The 20,943-nt window shown below is 41.3% G+C and overlaps 1 protein-coding gene across 1 annotated transcript in view; it reads left to right on the top strand.

Moving 5' to 3' along the window:
* LOC126175674 (regulator of telomere elongation helicase 1 homolog) overlaps positions 1–2,452 on the top strand; it is a 100,138-nt gene extending 97,686 nt beyond the window's left edge. The window contains exon 16 of the mRNA XM_049922598.1: positions 2,165–2,452. The gene's annotated coding sequence lies outside the window, so the exon portion shown is untranslated. The remainder of the gene's footprint in view (positions 1–2,164) is intronic.
* The last annotated feature ends 18,491 nt before the right edge of the window (positions 2,453–20,943 follow it).

Below are 20,943 nucleotides of genomic sequence, written 5' to 3'. Positions count from 1 at the left end.
AGATAGGCACAGTAAATTCAGCTTATCATTAAGGACTCCAAACAACAAGTGAGTTAAGAACAAGGGACAACAGAAGTTTTACAAATACTTTTGTGTTATAATTTATGAGGTTTTTATAGTGATCTCCACATTTGTTCTCCACAGGACAATTTTTTCATTGCAAACATGCTTTGTTTAATGGTTTGATCATACTTTTCAATGACATTAGTCATGTGTCACAAACACGCAGCAGATTATGTGAATTTTTGAGGATACTGAATTTTGGTGAAGTATTTGTTGCTGTACAGTCATTTTCAGTGGTTATTTATAAATATAGGGGCTGAAAAGGTTGTATTTATATCTGGAAAAGATGTATGTTAAAAGCAATGTAGTTTTAGTGGAATATCAACATTAAGTATAACTGATGCCAGAGCTGGCTGTACAGAGTGCTGATTATAATGGCATGAGTTTTTTACCAATGTATGCACTTTGCATTATTTGAGAGAACTTTTTACAGTAATCAGAATGTGATAAATTTTTTGCCACTAGAGGCATAATTTAACATGGAAACAATAATGATATGCATAGTAGATTTTACATGACCCATTTTATTCCTTTAGAGTTTGTAAAGGAAGGTTTATAAGTTTAAAACGACTAAACTTTGTTGAGATTTAATTTGGTGCATTCAAGTTTGGATGATGTAAACACCTTTAATTTAGAATTGTTTGAAATTTTGTGTACACTCTCTGACTTGCTTAGAGTAGTATGTGACAACATTTTTAATTTGAATTATTGGGTACTTTGATAGGATTGCATTTTTACTGTATTCAAGATAGTACAATATATGTTCATTCAGACTTCACTTGCCTTTCTTCAACAAAGGAACAAAATAACAGCTCACTCTTCCAGCAACACGTTTCTTGTATGCAGAAAGTTCATGTGTCATTGAATCATCATCAGTAAGCTGGGTCACTCCTATGATAATGTAACCCCCAGATCTGTCACAGTAGAAAAATGAGAATGATCAGAATGAATGTTGACACTGATGCACTGTTGATCTATTGAGAATCATTTGCAACATCTGTAGATCAAGTTTTCTCAAGGGGCTCATTAATCTCATTCAGAGTCACATTTAAACAGTCCCGAGAGAACTTTCCCATACTGTTATACTTGTAGAGAGAGCTCTATTGTCTGTTTATTGTACTTTTGTAATCATTCTACAGGATGATTCTTATAAACGTTTAAAAACACCAAAGTAATGTGGGGGATGCTAAGACAAGTAATTTAAAATAAGACACATGGGGCTGCAAATGTCAAGAAATACCACAATAGTGGATTATAAATGTGGAACATGTGATATCACCAGATGGTGAACCTCATCACACACGCATCAGTTGGGCTTGTTGATCCTATACTTCCTGGTAGGGACAGTGCTACTCACTGCTTGTTAAGGTATTCTTCATTTGTTCTTGATTTATGTGATGTGATATTGTAGTGCTTGCTGTATTGGTAGACTATTATGAATTGGTACACATTTATGAAAACAGCGTAGTCTACCGAAGCGATGTGTTGCACTGTCCTAATAGCAAGATTAGGATTGACAAGCCCAACCATTGCACATGCAGTGAGGTATATCATCTGGTGACATCCACTTTTTGGGTGTTTCCCGACATTTGCAGCCCACTGTGTCTTTTATTAAATTATTTGTCTCAGCATCATCTGCATCGCATCAGTTATTTTTGAACATTAACAATGATCACTCTGTATAGTCACATATCCTCTCAGTGTACGCAGTCTCATCAATTTTTACCATTCTTGTTGTGTACATATTTTTTATGTTATTGCCGGCCAGAGTGGCCGAGTGGTTCTAGGCGCTACAGTCTGGAACCGCACGGCCCCTACAGTCGCAGGTTCGAATCCTGCCTCGGGCATGGATGTGTGTGATGTCCTTAGGTTAGTTAGGTTTAAGTAGCTCTAAGTTCTAGGGGACTGATGACCTCAGAAGTTAAGTCCCATAGTACTCAGAGCCATTTGAACCATTTTTAATGTTATTTTTATGTTTTATAAGGAAGAGATTCAAACATTGTTCTATTGTTGACTGCTTGCACTGACCTGCAACAACAATTTGCTTTTACTGAGTCTTCTACTTTAAAAAAAAATTAGTAATGTGGTTCATTTTATGCAGGTACCTGATTGGTTGGAAACGGGGGAGGAAATGAAACAACAGTTGAACATTACAACAATCATTTAGATCATTGGCTGAAGAGGACAAAAGAAGATAATATTTATATCTAGATCCATCAGTATTTCATACTTGTGATCAAAATGAGAATTACATGTAAACATATTTCTGAAATATTTTTAATTGCATATAATTCTCATTGAACCATAAATGATATTTTTGTATTATATATTTTGTAATTTTTTATATTTTTATAAATAATTTTTATAATTATGACATATATTGTTGTTGTGCGGAATAAAACAGTTTTGTTTCTACAAACTAAATACATTCTTTTGTGTACACATCTGGAAAAGAATTTATCTGATGGACAATTAACACTATAAGAGCTGATCCTGTGTGCAGGATGGTCATGGTAGGTTCCTGGATGTGTTAGCAGATTCAGTAATAGAAGAATCAATTGTAAGACTTGTTTATTTAGTAATTTTACAATCTAGATGGCATCTTACTTTCTCTGCTCGGTCCTGGATGAGTGTCCTCACGTCCATCTGCTACTGTAGCCCACTGATTGGACCTCCAAGTGGATGCGGGAATGCTCGATCCGTTCCGTGTCTTCTCTTGCCTTCCCACACCGCATTGTGGAGTCATTGGATGTTGTGGTGCTTGACACTATCGCCCTACCAGGCACTGCATGTTGTCACTTGTCGTGATCAACGCTACTGCCCATCATGTGACTGCGTTGTCGTGATGTGCTGTTTGCCAATCCTAACCCGCCATTCAGCAAGCTGGTGGTGGGTCAAAGGCTGCGACGTTAGAGCAGCTTGTGCCCATGCTTGGTGTCATTGTGACTGTTTCCTGAGTGGCCCATCAGTGGCAGTTGTCCTTCCAGTTTTGAAGATGGCTCCTGGCAGCTCACAGAGATGCAGTCAACCTTGCCCAACAGTGTAGCAGAGATGTACTGGAGACTGGAATGTTTGTGCACGAACTCTTACCTAATAGTAATCAGAGAGTCGAGTGTGAATGAGGTAAACGTCATTGATCCCTCCGATCGAGTCTCTACTGGCCTTTGGTTGGTGTATTTATTACAGCTGGGGAGGGGGTTTTGCTATTAGACGTCATGTGTAATGACTGAACTGCCCTCCTTTATTCCTAGCCTTCAGCAGGCTCTCCCACTGCTACATTTTATTTTGGTATGTCAGCTCTCTCTACAAACCTGCAGGGAGAGAAGTTGTGAAACGAATTGTGCTTCTTGCATAACATTATGGGGCCACACAACACACACTGCCTGCTGAACCAATTGCACTTGCTCACTGCCTTGCTAAGCTTGCTGTTTCTGCCAGCCTGCTTGCCAAGCCTACTTGCTGATGATACATGTCATGGCTGTTGACACACTGGCGCCATTGTAGATGCAACACTCAGTCAATGAACTTAGAAATTTCCTGTCTTCCCAAATTGAACTGTTCTTCAGTGCAAAAATTTTGTGTAATTAGTTTTTGTTACATTTTGAGCAAAATGTGTTCAGTATGGGCAGTCAAGAACTACCAAAATTGGAAAAAAAAAATAGAATGTATTGCTACTGAGGTATGTACAGGAAGAGGAAGGAGGGAAACGAAGCATTTTGATTTGAACTTTTCTTCTTGTTTCTATGAGGAACCCACAGTCAAAATATTACATATGTTTATTTTTTAAATACACACTGAAGAAAATTTATTCTGTTACTGTTCAAAATATTTGTTTGTTATTACTAGATCATGTGGAAAAGCAAAATAGTCTGTTTTCTTACTCCCAATCCTTAAAGTTGTAAATAGGTTAATTCCATGCTGTATTCTTAATTATTTTATCCAAAACATAGTTTAACAAAAGTAGGGAGTCTCCAGCTCCCTACTGAACTACTATTTTGACTTCAGACAATTTAGAGAAACATGCTTGGAATTTTGTTTTAGACTTCGTGCTGTCACTGTTACTCCTATAATCCCTAGCTTTTATTCAACAACTACGATTTCTGACAGTATGTTCAGCACATGAAGATATACGAAATCCTATAGCTTTTAAAAATTTGTTAATGCAGATACCTACTGTCTTCCCCTCAGTATATAATATCTTATTAACATTTTCAGATTCACTATTTATTCTTCTGTTGACTGATCTTTCCACTATTCTCCTTGATTTTCTCCCAGTTTATGCTTGAGGTGTTCTAGTAAGTTTAAGATGGGTAGTGGCAGGATCTTGTGTGTTAATTGAGAGTAATGCGATAACATGATAATGATTTGTAAATTCACTATTTCCTTGCTTATGCAGCGGAAGAATTGTGGCCAATTTCCACTCATCTTATAATTCTTCTCTCATATGTTTACTATGGGTTTTTGGAAAACATCTACTGATGCTTCAGGCTCAGACTTATATAATACTACTATTATGGGATTTTCTCCAGCAGACTTGTTGTTTTTCAGTCTGTAAGTATTTTGTTTGTGATCTCACCTCATTCCAGGGGAGGAGATGTTCCTTTTTTGCTCTCTTGGTTTGTTAGTTGTAATTGGATTAGCTGGTTTTCACAATTAGGGACACAACGTATGAACACTGAGTTCACATTATAACCAAGAATGAATGACTCCTAGTGGACTAAACTCATCTTAACATCTTTGTCTCAAAATTGAAAACAAGAATATCCTGGTTCATGAATGTTACAAAGGATCTAGAGGAAATGGGCATATAAACAGAAGACACACGAAACTAAAACATCTGCATACAGATATAGTGAAAAATGTCTAATATGAAACTGAGGGATCAGTATATTTTTTTGTCACTGAAAGAATTTTGAGTTAAATCATGCTTGTCGCATGTTTGACACTGTGCCATTCTTTTTCTTGAAGTATTCCAACCAGCTTGGATCTGCAGAAAATTCTATATCAATTTGTTTTGAAGTTCATCAACACTCTCCAGCTATAAAGGTCCTGATTTGGCAACCTTCTGGACTGTAGCTTGTTTGAAAGTAACAAGCAACACTGTCACTACATCTTTGTGTTTAGTCATTCTCATATGTTTTCTCCCTGACTTGAACATACTGTGCTTATGTAATTTGATCTCTGGATTGATATAACATTGGCAGTGCAGAGTTACCAGTGCCAAACTGCTTGCAGATTTCTGTTTTTAAGCTCAGTATCTCAAACTGCCTTAAACACCTTCATCTTCATTTTAAACAAGACAGCAATTCATTTTTGTAGTTTTCTCTGCCATTGTGTTTTGTATGACCCTGCACAAAAATAACCCTCACAACTTCATAAGTCAGATATATTTGTTGATCTGAGAAGCAAAATGTTTTGGAGGGAGGAGCAAAAATACATAGTTTTTTTGTCAGAGCCACAATATTATTTCTAGAGATGGGCAGTCTAGTTCGTCTTTGGGAATTAGTTCTTGGCTGATGTCCTTTTCGGGGCCACATTAATTTTCAGTGATTCACCATTCCTTTTTTTATCTAATTAAATGGTACTATTGGTCTGTGTCAGATTTTAATTGATCTTGATATGAATAGCAATTAAAAATAAAAAACCTCATTTTATTATGAAAATTAAAATTCAGTATTAGTTACTTTATGTTTCAATTTGTTAATTCATACCGAATTTAAATAAAAGTTGTTATTGTTCCTAGTAAGATTCAAACCACCAACTTTGTGGGTACAAAACTTCTTCACAACACACTCAGCTATAGGTGGCTACACTAACGAACAGGAATTGTTTTGTACTTGTCAGAGCTTAGAAATCTTCTTAGCCGATTTATTGAGTTTCTGAGGAATGTGCCATACTGCATTACGAAATGGATGTCCAGACACTGCCCAGAGCAGTCCGTAAGGTCCCCTTGTTAGATAAATTCTGCATAAAAATAAATAAATAAATAAATAAAAATTGTGACTTGAGTGAATGAAACAGATTAGAATAGACTTCAACTACCTTTTAACGCTTTCTTGAATTACCAGCTTTGCCCTTTTTATAATTTCATTTTATTTTTTGACAGCTTATGTGAGTTATATATACACAAATGTTTATATTCCCAAAGTCTGCAGGATTTTGTGGCTGTTGTCACTGAGGGTAAAATCTTCTGGTTTGTTAGGTCATGTCATATTTCTCCTGTATGATTGGCACTGACTGAACACTGTTAAAAACCAGTGTCATTTTGTCTTACAGAGGTGGAGTTTTCCTGCACTTATGCTGAAAGAGAGTTATTGGTTAAAGTTCTTCCCGCTGCTATTGGTGGGCCACTGTCATTGGATAGAGCAGGAGAGAGCGGGGGGGGATATATATTATATACAGGGTGTTACAAAAAGGTACGGCCAAACTTTCAGGAAACATTCCTCATACACAAATAAAGAAAAGATGTTATGTGGACATGGGTCCGGAAACACTTAATTTCCATGTTAGAGCTCATTTTAGTTTCGTCAGTATGTACTGTACTTCCTCGATTCACCGCCAGTTGGCTCAATTGAAGGAAGGTAATGTTGACTTCGGTGCTTGTGTTGACATGCGACTCATTGCTCTACAGTACTAGCATCAGGCTCATCAGTATGTAGCATCAACAGGTTAGTGTTCATCACGAACGTGGTTTTGCAGTCCGTGCAATGTTTACAAATGCGGAGTTGACAGATGCACATTTGATGTATGGATTATTATGGAAGACCTAGAACGACGAGGACACCTGCAATGGACGAGGCACTTCTTCGTGCAGTTGACGATAACCCTAATGTCAGTGTCAGAGAAGTTGCTGCTGTACGAGGTAACGTTGACAACGTCACTGTATGGAGAGTGCTACGGGAGAACCAATTGTTTCCATACCATGTAAAGCGTGTGCAGGCACTATCAGCAGCTGATTGGCCTCCACGGGTACACTTCTGCGAATGGTTCATCCAACAATGTGTCAATCGTCATTTCGGTGCAAATGTTCTCTTTACAGATGAGGCTTCATTCCAACGTGATCAAATTGTAAATTTTCACTATCAACATGTATGGGCTGATGAGAATCCGCACGCAATTGTGCAATCACGTCATCAACACAGATTTTCTGTGAATGTTTGGGCAGGCATTGGTGGTGATGTCTTGATTGGGCCCCATGTTCTTCCACCTACGCTCAATGGAGCACATTATTATGATTTTGTACGGGATACTCTACCTGTGCTGCTAGAACATGTGCCTTTACAAGTACGACACAACATGTGATTCATGCACGATGGAGCTCCTGCACATTTCAGTCGAAGTGTTCGTATGCTTCTCAACAACAGATTCGGTGACCGATGGATTGGTAGAGGCAGACCAATTCCATGGCCTCCACGGTATTGTGGACGGCTGTGATACAATACGTCATTCTCCAGGGCTGCATCAGTGCATCAGCGATTCCATGCGACAGAGGGTGGATGCATGTATCCTCGCTAACGGAGGACATTTTGAACATTTCCTGTAACAAAGTGTTTGGAGTCACGCTGGTACGTTCTGTTGCTGTGTGTTTCCGTTCCATGATTAATGTGATTTGAAGAGAAGTAATAAAATGAGCTCTAACAGGGAAAGTAAGTGTTTCCGGACACATGTCCACATAACATATTTTCTTTCTTTGTGTGTGAGGAATGTTTCCTGAAAGTTTGGCCGTACCTTTTTGTAACACCCTGTATATAATGCATATCTGCTAACTAAGGAAAGGAACATTTATAAAAGAAAAGTCTGAGAATCAATTGAAATTTCTAATAACGAATTTAACTTCAATAGAGAGGTTGGCTGTAAGTTTCCAGCCTTGTGGCTCCCCATCATCAAGGAAGTGTATATGCAGCCGCAACGTGTGAGCAATAAAAACATGTCCAGGAAGCCACCTCTGGGGGCCAGTAATATTTTTGGTAAACATTCCCCCTCTCTTGCTCTGTCTGGTTTACTTCTATCCAATGATGGGGGTCCATCAACAACAACAGGAAGAATTTCAACCAATAACTCTTCTTCACTATAAGTGTGGGAAAAATCCCTGTGTGTCCATCAATGATGGTCCACCAGTGGTAGCCACAAGAATTTTATCCAATAACCCCACTTTTTCAGCATTAATGTGGGCAATTCACTTACTGTCCAATGACAATGGCCGACCGATGATAACCACAGGAATTGTAATCAATAATCCCACTTATCCGGCATAAGTGCAGGAAAAATCCCGATTTATAAGTGAATGCAAGGCTGGTCTTGGACAATGTTCAGTTAACTGTGGACACCACAATACCTGAAGAAGACCCCTAGCAGAGAGCCGGAAGCTTCGATCATATAGATGCAGCCTAACACCCCAGAAGATTTTACCTTATATATTCCATATAGATGTGATGCCTGTTCATTCAGACATGTCCAAAAGAACAGACGGCATTTTGATCCAGCAGACATTATGAATTAAGTCACTAAGAAATTACAGACATTGTCTGTGAGGTGGCATTAATTGAAATAAATGGAGAAAGTTGAAAATTTGTACTGGACTGGGATTTGAACCTGGCTCTCCAGCTTACTATGCAGATGCCCTGACCAGTCAGCCATTCGGACACAATGGTCATTGCAGCTGCATGCCTTCCATCAGGCCCAACGTCTCAACTTATCCACACACTATTCATGTAGTGCTCCTTGCCCATTGCTCTGATTATAATTCAGGTGATCTCTTCAGTGTAAATGCACACCAAGCTCGAACTCGTAAGGGAATCGGTGAAATGGTGCGAGTAATGAGGATGTGGGCAAGGGGCACTACATTAGTAGTGTGTGGATAAGTTGAGAATTTGGTTCTGATGGGAGGTGTGGTAGGATAGTCCATGCAATGTCTGTAATTCCCTTGTGTCTTATGTATTCCCGTTGGTAAATATAATTTATAAATTTGATAGTGGAAATTATGACCTGGTTTTTAAAAACATGGGCTAGCAAACACGAAGCACAAGAATTTGAGATTTCACCAGTGGTTTGAAACTGGACTGGAATGGGCAAATACAAGGAAGAATGGTGGAGCTGGAATGAGAAACAAATGACCACCCAAAAAAAGAGCAAGACAGACTGAACGAGACGTAAATGGTAATGAGGAATGGTGGAACTGTAACGAGGAATGAGACCGAGGCGAGAACAAGGAACTGCGGAACTAAAATGAGGAATGAGCCTAGGTCAGAATGAACATCCTTTCACAAATACCCTACCTCTGATTGTTTGGTAAGCATTTTTTTGTTAAGTGTTTTAGAGTATATGAAGACCTCTGGGATGAGAGACAGATAACTGGTGCCAAATGATCAGGTGAATGCTGTGGACACATTAAATATTGATATGAGACATATGACTTAAACAAAAAGAGGAACATCTGCGGAATGGATACTATGGTCCCTATATGGATGACTAAATGAAATTATTGTGTCTGCTTAGTGCCACATACTTTCACACTGGGGAACTGGCATCATGGTGGCAATGATTTAACTACGGTAAGAACGCCATTCTGGACCTGGCTAGTGATCTGGCCAGATGATAGAGGTATTTTCTCCTGTGTATAAAATTAAACACACAAAAGACTTATTTTTAGACTCTTCTGATCCTGCTACAGTCCATTCACAAATGCTTTTAATTGTAAATCGTGACTGGTTTCTGTATTTCATCATGTCCATATTTTGAAGATCGATGATCTCTCGATATGCATCACAGTGGACCATAAATATGATTTTTCATCTCCTCTAAGCAATATGGACAGTTGTCCATAATATACCTACTATATCTGTGTCGAAGTATATATAAATTCCATAAGTTTTCTATTTAAAATGAAAGTAAAAACTGAACATTAATTAATTTTTGCCTGGAGAGTACCATTTTCTTACTAGCAGGCACAATCAGAACAAATCAGAAAAAAACATTTTTCCATAATTAGGCACTAAATTCAGTTTCGATGACCAGTTTGACTGTAATGTATTAACATCAGTTTTGTAACATAGATCAGTAAGCTACATGGATTATGAGTGATTTCACAAATTTACTAGATGCGAAGAATGATTAATGCAGATGTTTACTTAATGAGTGACTGACTTAACTTATTGTTGCTTTGTGTGCAATTGCTACATGAAGACACAGAGATTGCAGTATGAACACCTGCATTTTGGTTTGAGTGGTCCTATAATTATAATACAGGATGAGGTCCTGAGTAACTTGGACTGTCTGAAGAGTAATCTTGTATCTAGAAACAAAAGGATGAGGTGCTCTGTCAGCAGGATGTGAGCTTGTAAAGTTTGTGTGACGTGATTTCTGGGCGCAAGTTGCTGCATAGTACAGGTGTTGGGACTTCTACTCGACAAAATGAGGATGCTATTCAGCTGTGTTATATTAATGTGTTAGTAAACTACATTTCTTAGTGTGTTAGGTTGTTATAACAAAAAAATGCAATATAAAATGAACCTATGTTAAAATAATCAAACTGTTTATGCTCAGCTGTATATGTTTATGACTGCAAAAAAAAAAAATTACCATTTATGCTGCTACACCTGCCGCACCTGAGGAGCATGATAAAGTATACGGATATCACTATGCTCTCACTTAGTTCCAGTTCCTAACTGGATGACAGGAACTTGCTCTCTGTATGTTGTGCTGTTGCACCTGAACTATGGGGTGATCAGATGAGGGTATGTATATTGGGCACAGAGTTGAGAATTTCTCCATCCCTTCTCTCCTCTCAGTGCTTTGCTTTACTGCCAATTTGTCCTGGACTACGTCCCCATGTGGTCCTTAGGATTTGGAGACTGCCTCCCTTGGCAGACCTCCATGAGCTTTACAGGCTGGTGTGTGTGAGAGCAGTTTTCGTTTTTGGTCTTATGGCTCCACTTATATGAGATTGCATAGTCACTGTGTGTGCTGACTGTACCATACCCTTGCAGTGAAAAGCATTCAGATTTCCTGCTGGCGCTGCACATTGATGTTCTCGGAATATCACATTACATGCCTTGCAGTCATGTATGACTGCAGTTCCTTTTACTAACGAATATCTGTGACAAGCTACAACCCTTCATATGCATCTCTGGATCACAGCATTTTGTATGTCTACATTTCTCTGATAACACATTTGTTGTGTTTGGCATCATGATCTGTGGTTCTACCCTGAAAAATGACCTGCTCCAGGGTTCCAGTATCCCCCCCCCCCCTCCTCCCACACCTCCCTGTACACACACATAGTTACAACATTTTTTTGGCTATAAAATGACAGGACTATTGCTGTAAAATATTTTATTTCAAAAACATACGTCGTTAGTTATTGTCACCCTCAATATACTACTACTGCCCATCTCTACAATGCTCCATATAAATTTTCCATTGATGGAAATCATCCATTGTGAGCTTCGACTGATTGAAATCTTCTTCCTTTTCATGCAGATTGGCCTTGGTGACCAGGTAAAAGTCAAGTGGTGCTAGATCAAGTGAAAGCTTGGGTGGTACTTCAATAGAAACCTCTTTACAAACAATGTGGTATGAGCCAGTGTGTTTTGACGCAGAATGCATGAATTGTTCTTCCGCAATTTTGGTCTTTTTTTCGTATCTTCTCATGGAGTTGAGCAAGAACCACAAGATAGTAACGTTGATTAATTGTTTGATCTTCAGGAACCTAGTGAATATACACAATTTCGTGAATATAAAAAAATGCAATCATAATTGATTTGAATCTTGATAAAATCTCCTTGGGTTGACAGCCGAGCGATGCGTTGTTCTCCGGCAGTGTTTCAGTATGTTTCTTACTTGCAATCTTCGGGCAAAGTGTTGGGTTCACGTCTCGTCCGGATCTTTATAGCTGTTGGACCACGGGCTCCTCTGCATCCTCGGTGCCGTCGATCCAACCAGGTACGAGGGGAATCTGCGCATTGAAGCGCCAAAACTTGTTGCTACGCAATAAAGAAGATCATGAGGACGACTGTAGGTGTCTCATTTTCTTTCAATAGTGAGCGACCATGGTCCCCAAGACCTCCAGTCAACAGGATGGACATATATAAAAAGATCTACTTCTAAGTTTTCTATTTTCTTTCCCTAAATAGCTTAGGACAAATGCTGGATTTTTTTCGTTGAAAAGAATTTGGTTAATTTTCTTCTCCATTCTTCCCCAACCCAAGCTCGCGTTTTACCTGTAATGATATTAGGTGGGACATTAAACTCTAATCTTTCTTCTACATTTCCATCATGTAGTGACATGTTGTTGTTGTGGTCTTCAGTCCTGAGACTGGTTTGATGCAGCTCTCCATGCTACCCTATCCTGTGCAAGTTTCTTCAGCTCCCAGTACCTACTACAACCTACATCCTTCTGAATCTGCTTAGTGTATTCATCTCTTGGTCTCCCTCTACGATTTTTACCCTCCAAGCTGCCCTCCAATGCTAAATTTGTGATCCCTGGATGCCTCAGAACATGTCCTACCAACGGGTCCCTTCTTCTCGTCAAGTTGTGCCACAAACTCCTCTTCTCCCCAATTCTGTTCAATACCTCCTCATTAGTTATGTGATCTACCCATACAGAACGTAATCTTGGTATGATATGCTGTAATGCTACATACTGGATCCTGAAGTTGTCCAACACAGTTGATACTTATGGTGACGAAATTTACTCGGGTTATCAACTGAGTAACAGCATTGTCTTGAAAAAACGTTTCCTACTAACAATCATGCCAAGGAAACTTGTCGAAACAACGATTCAAGACAGTGCTGCTATTCGATTAATGACCTAAGATGATTTCATCAGTAAAATTCACTGATGAAGTCTGCTTTCTACTTTCGCGATTTGATTATTTGCAGAGTGCAGCGTGTATTTGTATAATATGTGAAAAAATATTTTCATTTGAGGTGATTGTTCGGGACGCACTTTGTTGAAGGACACAATACAGGGTGGTCCATTGATAGTGACCGGGCCAAATATCTCACGAAATAAGCATCAAACGAAAAAACTACAAAGAACGAAACTTGTCTAACTAGAAGGAGGGAACCAGATGGCGCTATGGTTGGCCCGCTAGATGGCGCTGCCATAGGTCAAACGGATATCAACTGCCTTTTTTTAAAAAAAGGAACTCCCATTTTTTATTACATATTCGTGTAGTACGTAAAGAAATATGAATGTTTTAGTTGGACCACTATTTTCGCTTTGTGATAGATGGCGCTGTTATAGTCATAAACGTATAAGTACGTGGTATCACGTAACATTTCGCCAGTACGGGCGGTATTTGCTTCGTGAAACAGTACCCGTGTTAAAATGGACCGTTTACCAATTGCGGAAAAGGTCGATATCGTATTGATGTATGGCTATTGTGATCAAAATGCCCAACGGGCGTGTGCTATGTATGCTGCTCGGTATCCTGCACGACATCATCGAAGTGTCGGGGCCGTTCGCCGGATAGATACGTTATTTAAGGAAACATGAAGTGTTCAGCCACATGTGAAACTCAACCACGACCTGCAACAAATGATGATGCCCAAGTAGGTGTTTTAGCTGCTGTCGCTGCTAATCCGCATATCAGTAGCAGACAAATTGCGCGAGAATCGGGAATCTCAAAAACGTGGGTGTTGAGAATGTTACATCAACATCGAGTGCACCCTTACCATATTTCTATGCACCAGGAACTGCATGACGACGACTTTGAACGTCGTGTGCAGTTCTGCAACTGGGCACAAGAGAAATTACGGGACGATGACGGATTTTTTGCACGCGTTCTGTTTAGCGACGAAGCGTCATTCACCAACAGCGGTAAGGTAAACCGGCATAATATGCACTATTGGGCAATGGAAAATCCTGGATGGCTGCGACAAGTGGATCATCAGCGACCTTGGCGGGTTAATGTATGGTGCGGCATTATGCGAGGAAGGATAATTAGCCCCCATTTTAGCGATGGCAATCTGAATGGTGCAATGTATGCTGATTTCCTACGTAATGTTCTACCGATGTTACTACGAGATGTTTCACTGCATAACAGAATGGCGATGTACTTCAACATGATGGATGCCCGGCACATAGCTCGCGTGCGGTTGAAGCGGTATTGAATAGCATATTTCATGACAGGTGGATTGGTCGTCGAAGCACCATACCATGGCATGCACGTTCACCGGATCTGACGTCCCCAGATTTCTTTCCGTGGGGAAAGTTGAAGGATATTTGCCATCGTGATCCATCGACAACGCCTGACAACATGCCTCAGCGCATTGTCAATGCATGTGCGAACATTACGGAAGAGAACTACTCGTTGTTGAGAGGAATGTCGTTACACTTATTGCCAAAAGCATTGAAGTTGACGGACATAATTTTGAGCATTTATTGCATTAATGTGGTATTTACAGATATTCATGCTGTAACAGCATGCGTTCTCAAAAATGATAAGTTCACATGAATCACATTGGAACAACTGGAATGTTCAAACTTACCTACGTTCTGTATTTTAATTTAAAAAACCTACCCGTTACCAACTGTTGGTCTAAAATTGTGACCCATACGTTTGTGACTATTACAGCGCCAGCGAAAAAAGTGGTCCAACTAAAACATTCATATTTATTTATGTACTACCCGAATATGTAATAAAAAATGGGGGTTCCTATTTAAAAAAACACAGTTGATATCCGTCTGACGTATGGCAGCACCATCTGGCGGGCCAACCATAGCGCCATGTGGTTTCCCCCTTCAAGCTAGACAAGTTTTGTTTTTTGTAGTTTTTTCGTTTGACGCTTATTTCGTGAGGTATTTGGTCCGGTCACGATCAATGGACCACCCTGTATATCAGCGCAAGACCAAGATATTTCTGTAGGGTGACATTACAATGACATGAAAAACCCTTAGCTGCTTACAGGGTTTGACATACGACAACGGGAACAGATGAAAATGTGTGCCCCGACCGGGCCTCGAACCCGGGATCTCTAGCTTACATGGTAGACGCTCTATCCATCTGATCCACCGAGGACACAGAGGATATTGCGACTGCAGGTACTTATCTCTGGCACGCATCCCGCGAAACCCACATTCTCAACGTATTGTCCCGCACTACATTCGTAGTGCCCCCGCCCATTATACTCATTACTCGTTGCCGATTCCCGTAAGAGTTCGGGCACTGTTTGTGCATCTGCACAGAAGAAGAAGATGGTCAAGTGGCCACTGAGCGTTAACTATATATATACTGATATGGTATATGTTCTTTCGGACAAGTCCGAAGATAGCATCTGTTCAATCGGACATGTCCGAAAGAACAGATACCATCGGTGACCAAGCAGCTCGTTAGAATGAAATTACAATGAAATGAAAACCCTTAGCTGCTTACAGGCGTTGACATACGTCAACGGGGACAGATGAAAATGTGTGCCCCGACCGGGACTCGAACCCGGGATCTCCTGCTTACATGGCAGACGCCCTATCCATCTGAGATACCAAGGACACAGAGGATAGTGTGACTGCAGGGACTTTGGCACGCATCCCGCAAAACCCACATTCTCAACGTATTGTCCCGCATTACATTCGTAGTGCCCCCACATGTCCGAAAGAACAGATACCATCTTAGTATATATATAGGTAAGGCTCACCGGCCACTTGACCATCTTCTTCTTCTGTGCAGATGCACAAACAGTGCCCGAACTCTTACGGGAATCGGCAACGCGCCGTGAGTAATGACTATAATGGGCGGGGGCACTACGAATGTAGTGCGGGACAATACGTTGAGAATGTGGGTTTCGCGGTATGCGTGCCAGAGATAAGTCCCTGCAGTCGCACTATCCTCTGTGTCCTCGGTGGCTCAGATGTAAGCAGGAGATCCCGGGTTCGAGTTCCGGTCGGGGCACACATTTTCATCTGTCCCCGTTGACGTATGTCAACGCCTGTAAGCAACTAAGGGTTTTCATTTCACTGTAATTTCATTCTAACGAGCTGCTTGGTCACCGATGGTATCTGTTCTTTCGGACATGGCCGAAAGAACAGATTCCATCTTAGTATATATATTGCTGTAGGGACTCTTGCTGTGTTCGTAGGATGCTCACTGGAACGAATATTGAACGCGTCAACAGACAGCGGGCTTTTGCTCATTGTATCCGCGCAGAGCGCCTGTTACGGTCGTTTTAAACGGCATTCAGCTGCCGTTAAGGTCTGTGAGCTGCCTCGGACTCCGGCCTAGGGTCATTCGTACGCCCGTTCGTTTCGCACCGCTTTTTCATTTGTCAGCATTGGTGCCACCTCCACTCGTCTTGCTTCGACAACACTGCGTATCATTGCGATATTTCCGTCACAAATCCGACCCAAGGTTCAGGAAGCTTTTACGGACACAGGTCTAGAGACAAGGACGATACGCTTATCCTCTGATGACCATTTGGATCAGTCGAACTGTTGCCGCACTTATCTACTCTTTTGTACTTGGGACTTCGGATAGAATAAATTGTTAATGAATGAGTTGTTCGCCACGAGAGGGGCATTAACTACTTGATTCTTCCATCAACTGCCATTGACACAGTTACATTTCTCCAATTCACTGAAATTTCTGATGGCAACTGGGAGATCGTATATTTTTCACTTTAAAACCAATGGCGCAGCCGCAGAAACTTCTCACTAAGAATGATTATGAACCCTGTTGGTAACTTTTCTGATCTATTTGTGCATGGGAGTTTCACAACGCGGATTAGTCTCCTATTGGCTGCCAGAAAGAATTCAGTAATATGTACAGTCTTCGCGGTAATTTTTATACAAATGGACTAGCTTGCATCTGTCGAAACACCGTTTGACAGGTACATAAGCGTTAAGTCCTCTCAAACTGCTGTGCAGTTTGTGATGGAATGAACATAATGGTGAAGTATTATTATATTTCCTAATCAAAATATCCACGGGTGTACTGCCGGTCTACAGTGGCCAACAGGCACAATATTTCGGCGATCATACATGTCGCAATCATCAGGTGAACTGACGGACTGAGCGATTTGAAGGATAATTTTTGGTCTCAATTTTCATAGCCAAACGAAGAGTTGGAAATGAACAAATGGGAGTATCAAACTGACAAGCAACCGATCCAGTTGCACAATAATAATCGTATACCAATCGATATTTAAATATATATTATGTTTCATGCTTTCTGAACAAAACTTGAAAATGAAAACTGAAAAGAAACGACAAAGTGTCTTACGAAATTATGTATCCAACAGTAACAAATAAACTAGATGAGAGAAACAGATGACGCGCCATTGAATGATGGTCGAAATCATGTACAGCAAACGAGCTGCCGATTGAAAATTTAAAGTTCAATGTTTAACTTAGGATTTTAAAGAATACTAGAGGATATTTGTCTTTAAAATTCTAAGTTAAACATTAGATTTTAAATTTTCAATCGGCAGCTCTTTGCTGTACATGTTTTCGAGCATCATTCATCGGCGCGTCAAGTGTTTCTCTCATCTATTTTTTTCTTACATTTAGAGAAATCATTTTACAGAACATATGTCCATTTTTAAAATTTTTTAGGCAGCACCATAGCGACAGATTCGTTTTTCTTAAAACATGTTTCCACACAGCACAGGAAGCAATGCTATTGTTCCTTTTCTCAGATAAAAAGCACTCCCTCTTTAGGCCACGAGTGGCCTACCGGGACCATCCGACCGCCGTGTCATCCTCAGTGGAGGATGCGGATAGGAGGGACGTGGGGTCAGCACACCGCTCTTCCGGTCGTTATGATGGTATTCTTGACCGAAGCCGCTACTAATCGGTCGAGTAGCTCCTCAATTGGCATCACAAGGCTGAGTGCACCCCGAAAAATGGCAACAGCACATGGCGGCCTAGATGATCACCCATTCAAGTGTCGACCACGCCCGGTAGCGCTTAACTTCGGTGATCTCACGGGAACCAATGTATCCACTGCGGCAAGGCCGTTGCCCTGGATTTATCAGAGCTAACTTGAATCTATCTCTTGTTACTGATACATATCCTGTTTCTGTTTTCTTACTTTCATTTCATCTGCCAACCTTACCCCATAATTTCTCGTTCTCCGTCTGACCAGACAACTTATTCTCGACCATAAGCATAACGGTGCTGGCTCCCTGACCAGGTCATCACTTCACTTTGCATGGTAATAAACCTGTTTTCGGACAGCGAATCGATCGCTGCTGCAGACTTCTCCGACAGCCGCGAGATGGTGTAATGAGGCTAATACACGAGCAGAGGCAATGAGGTCATATGTTTAATATTATTCGCCATTCATTGGAGCGCAATAACTGACCTGTAGGCCACAGGGTTGAAAGTGTCTCTGCTCTGATCGCTGAACAGGTTGAAGGGGGGGGGGGAGGGGGAGTAGGCCACACGAGGAGTTTCGGTTCGGCGGAGTCATCTCAACGTCGGGTGATGTCGATAGCCGAGCTGTGTAACGCCACTGTCGTCTGCGTGTGGCGGATACAGTATGTCGGAACTGGCGTCGGTTGTTGTGCTGGCGTCAGTTGTTGGGCTGGCATCGGTTGTTGGGCTGGCGTGATGAGCAGCTGGTGTTCAGCCTGCTCGGCTTTTTATTCCGAGATTGCATATAACTGAGCGTGCTTCTGCGCTCGCTGTGAGGTTCAGGGCCGGTTCGAGAACATTTTTCCACAAAAGCGACTTACCATTTGGCGGCCCCCCGTTCCTCTCTTTTCCCTCGTACACTTTCACCTGTGTTAGTTCTCAGTACTAATTGTGATACGCAATGAATGCAAATCTTGCACTTGGGAGCTCCTGCCACCCATGTCAGCTTCTCGCCCCAAATGGCTGCTCCTAATTGTGACAAGTCTTGTACAGAAATATTAACAACTGTGGTGCCACTGGCGTTCTTCTTAGCTTGGCGTCCCCAAGCGGCAACTTGTGTCACTTGAGACTTAAACCGGCACTGGTTGTGTTTGAAGTTGCAGCTGCTGTTGCTGTAGTTTCGTCAATTCTTGACCCATATTAACTGAAACTTGGTCATCCATCCTTGCACACAATAGGAAAATTAAAGAGACCTTTGGAGAAAGATTTTATGAGCTCACACGGGAAACCAGTACTAAGCATAGAAGGGAAAGCTGAAAAGTGGAAGAATCACATGGAAGATACATGAAGTGGAAATGGACTTGAAGACGATATTATAGAAATGGAAGGGAAGCAGATGAATGTGGGAGGAGACATATGATGCTGCGAAAAGAATTGACAGAGCAGCAAAAGATCTATATTGACACAATAGATTCAGAGGAGACGACATTCCATCCGAATTGTTGGGAGAGCCAGCCATGACAAAACTGTGCCACCTGGTGTCCAGGATTATTACACTACTGGCCATTAAAACTGCTACACCACGAAGATGACGTGCTACAGACGCGAAATTTAACCGACAGGAAGAAGATGCTGTGATATGCAAATGATTAGATTTTCAGAGCATTCACACAAGGTTGGCACCGGTGGCGACACCTACAACGTGCTGATATGAGGAAAGTTTCCAACCGATTTCTCATACACAAATAGCAGTTGACTGGCGTTGCATGGTGAAACGTTGTTGTGATGTCTCGTGTAAGAAGGAGAAATGTGTACCATCACGTTTCCGACTTTGATAAAGGTCGGATTGTAGCCTATCGCGATTGCGGTTTATCGTATCGCGACATTGCTGCTCGCGGTGGTCTAGATCCAATGACTGTTAGCAGAATATGGAATCGATGGGTTCAGGAGGGTAATACGGAACGCCGTGCTGGATCCCAACGGCCTCGTATCACTAGCAGTCGAGATGACAGGCATCTTATCCGCATGGCTGTAACGGATCGTGCAGCCGCGAGCCGCGTCTCGATCCCTGAGTCAACAGATGGGGACGTTTGCAAGACAACAACCATCTGCACGAACAGTTCGACGACGTTTACAGTAGCAAGGACTATCAGCTCGAAGACCATGTCTGCGGTTAACCTTGATGCTGCATCACAGACAGAAGTGCCTGCAATGGTGTACTCAACGACGAACCTGGATGCACGAATGAATCCAGGTTCTGTTTACAGCATCATGATGGTCGCATCCGTGTTTGTCTACATCGCGGTGAACGCACATTGGAAGCGTGTATTCGTCATCGCCATGCTGGCGTATCACCCGGCGTGATGGTATGGGGTGCCATTGGTTACACGTCTCGGTCACCTCTTGTTAGCACTGACGGCACTTTGAACAGTGGACGTTACAGTGTTACGACCCGTGGCTCTACCCTTCATTCGATCCCTGCGAAACCCTGCATTTCAGCAGGATAATGCACGACCGCATGTTGCAGGTCCAGTACGGGCCTTTCTGGATTCAGAAGCACATTCTCCATATCTCTCACAAATTGAAAACGTCTGGTCAATTGTGGCCGAGCAACTGGCTCGTCACAATACGCCAGTCACTACTCTTGATGAACTGTGGTATCGTGTTGAAGCTGCATGGGCAGCTGTACCTGTACACGCCATCCAAGCTCTGTTTGACTCAATGCCCAGACGTATCAAGGCCGGTATTACGGCCAGAGGTGGTTGTTTTGGGTACTGATTTCTCAGGATCTACGCACCCAAACTGCGTGAAAATGTAATCACATGTTAGTTCTAGTATAATATATTTGTCCAATGAATACTCGTTTATCATCTGCATTTTTTCTTGGCGTAGCAATTTTAATGGCCAGTAGTGTAGTTATGCGAGATACCTTCACACTTCAAGAAGAATCTAATAATTACAACAATATAACGAAAAGAATAGTTGCTACTCATCATAAAGTGGAGATGCTGAGTCACAACAAAAAGACTGTCAGAAAGATAGCTTCTGCCCAACAAAGCCTTTCTCAAAAATAGGTATTGTAGACACAT

This window comes from Schistocerca cancellata, chromosome 3 (genome assembly GCF_023864275.1).
Source record: "Schistocerca cancellata isolate TAMUIC-IGC-003103 chromosome 3, iqSchCanc2.1, whole genome shotgun sequence".
NCBI lineage: Eukaryota > Metazoa > Arthropoda > Insecta > Orthoptera > Acrididae > Schistocerca > Schistocerca cancellata.
The sequence above is the reverse complement of the archived record's forward strand: the minus strand, read 5'-3'. Positions and strand labels throughout refer to the sequence as shown.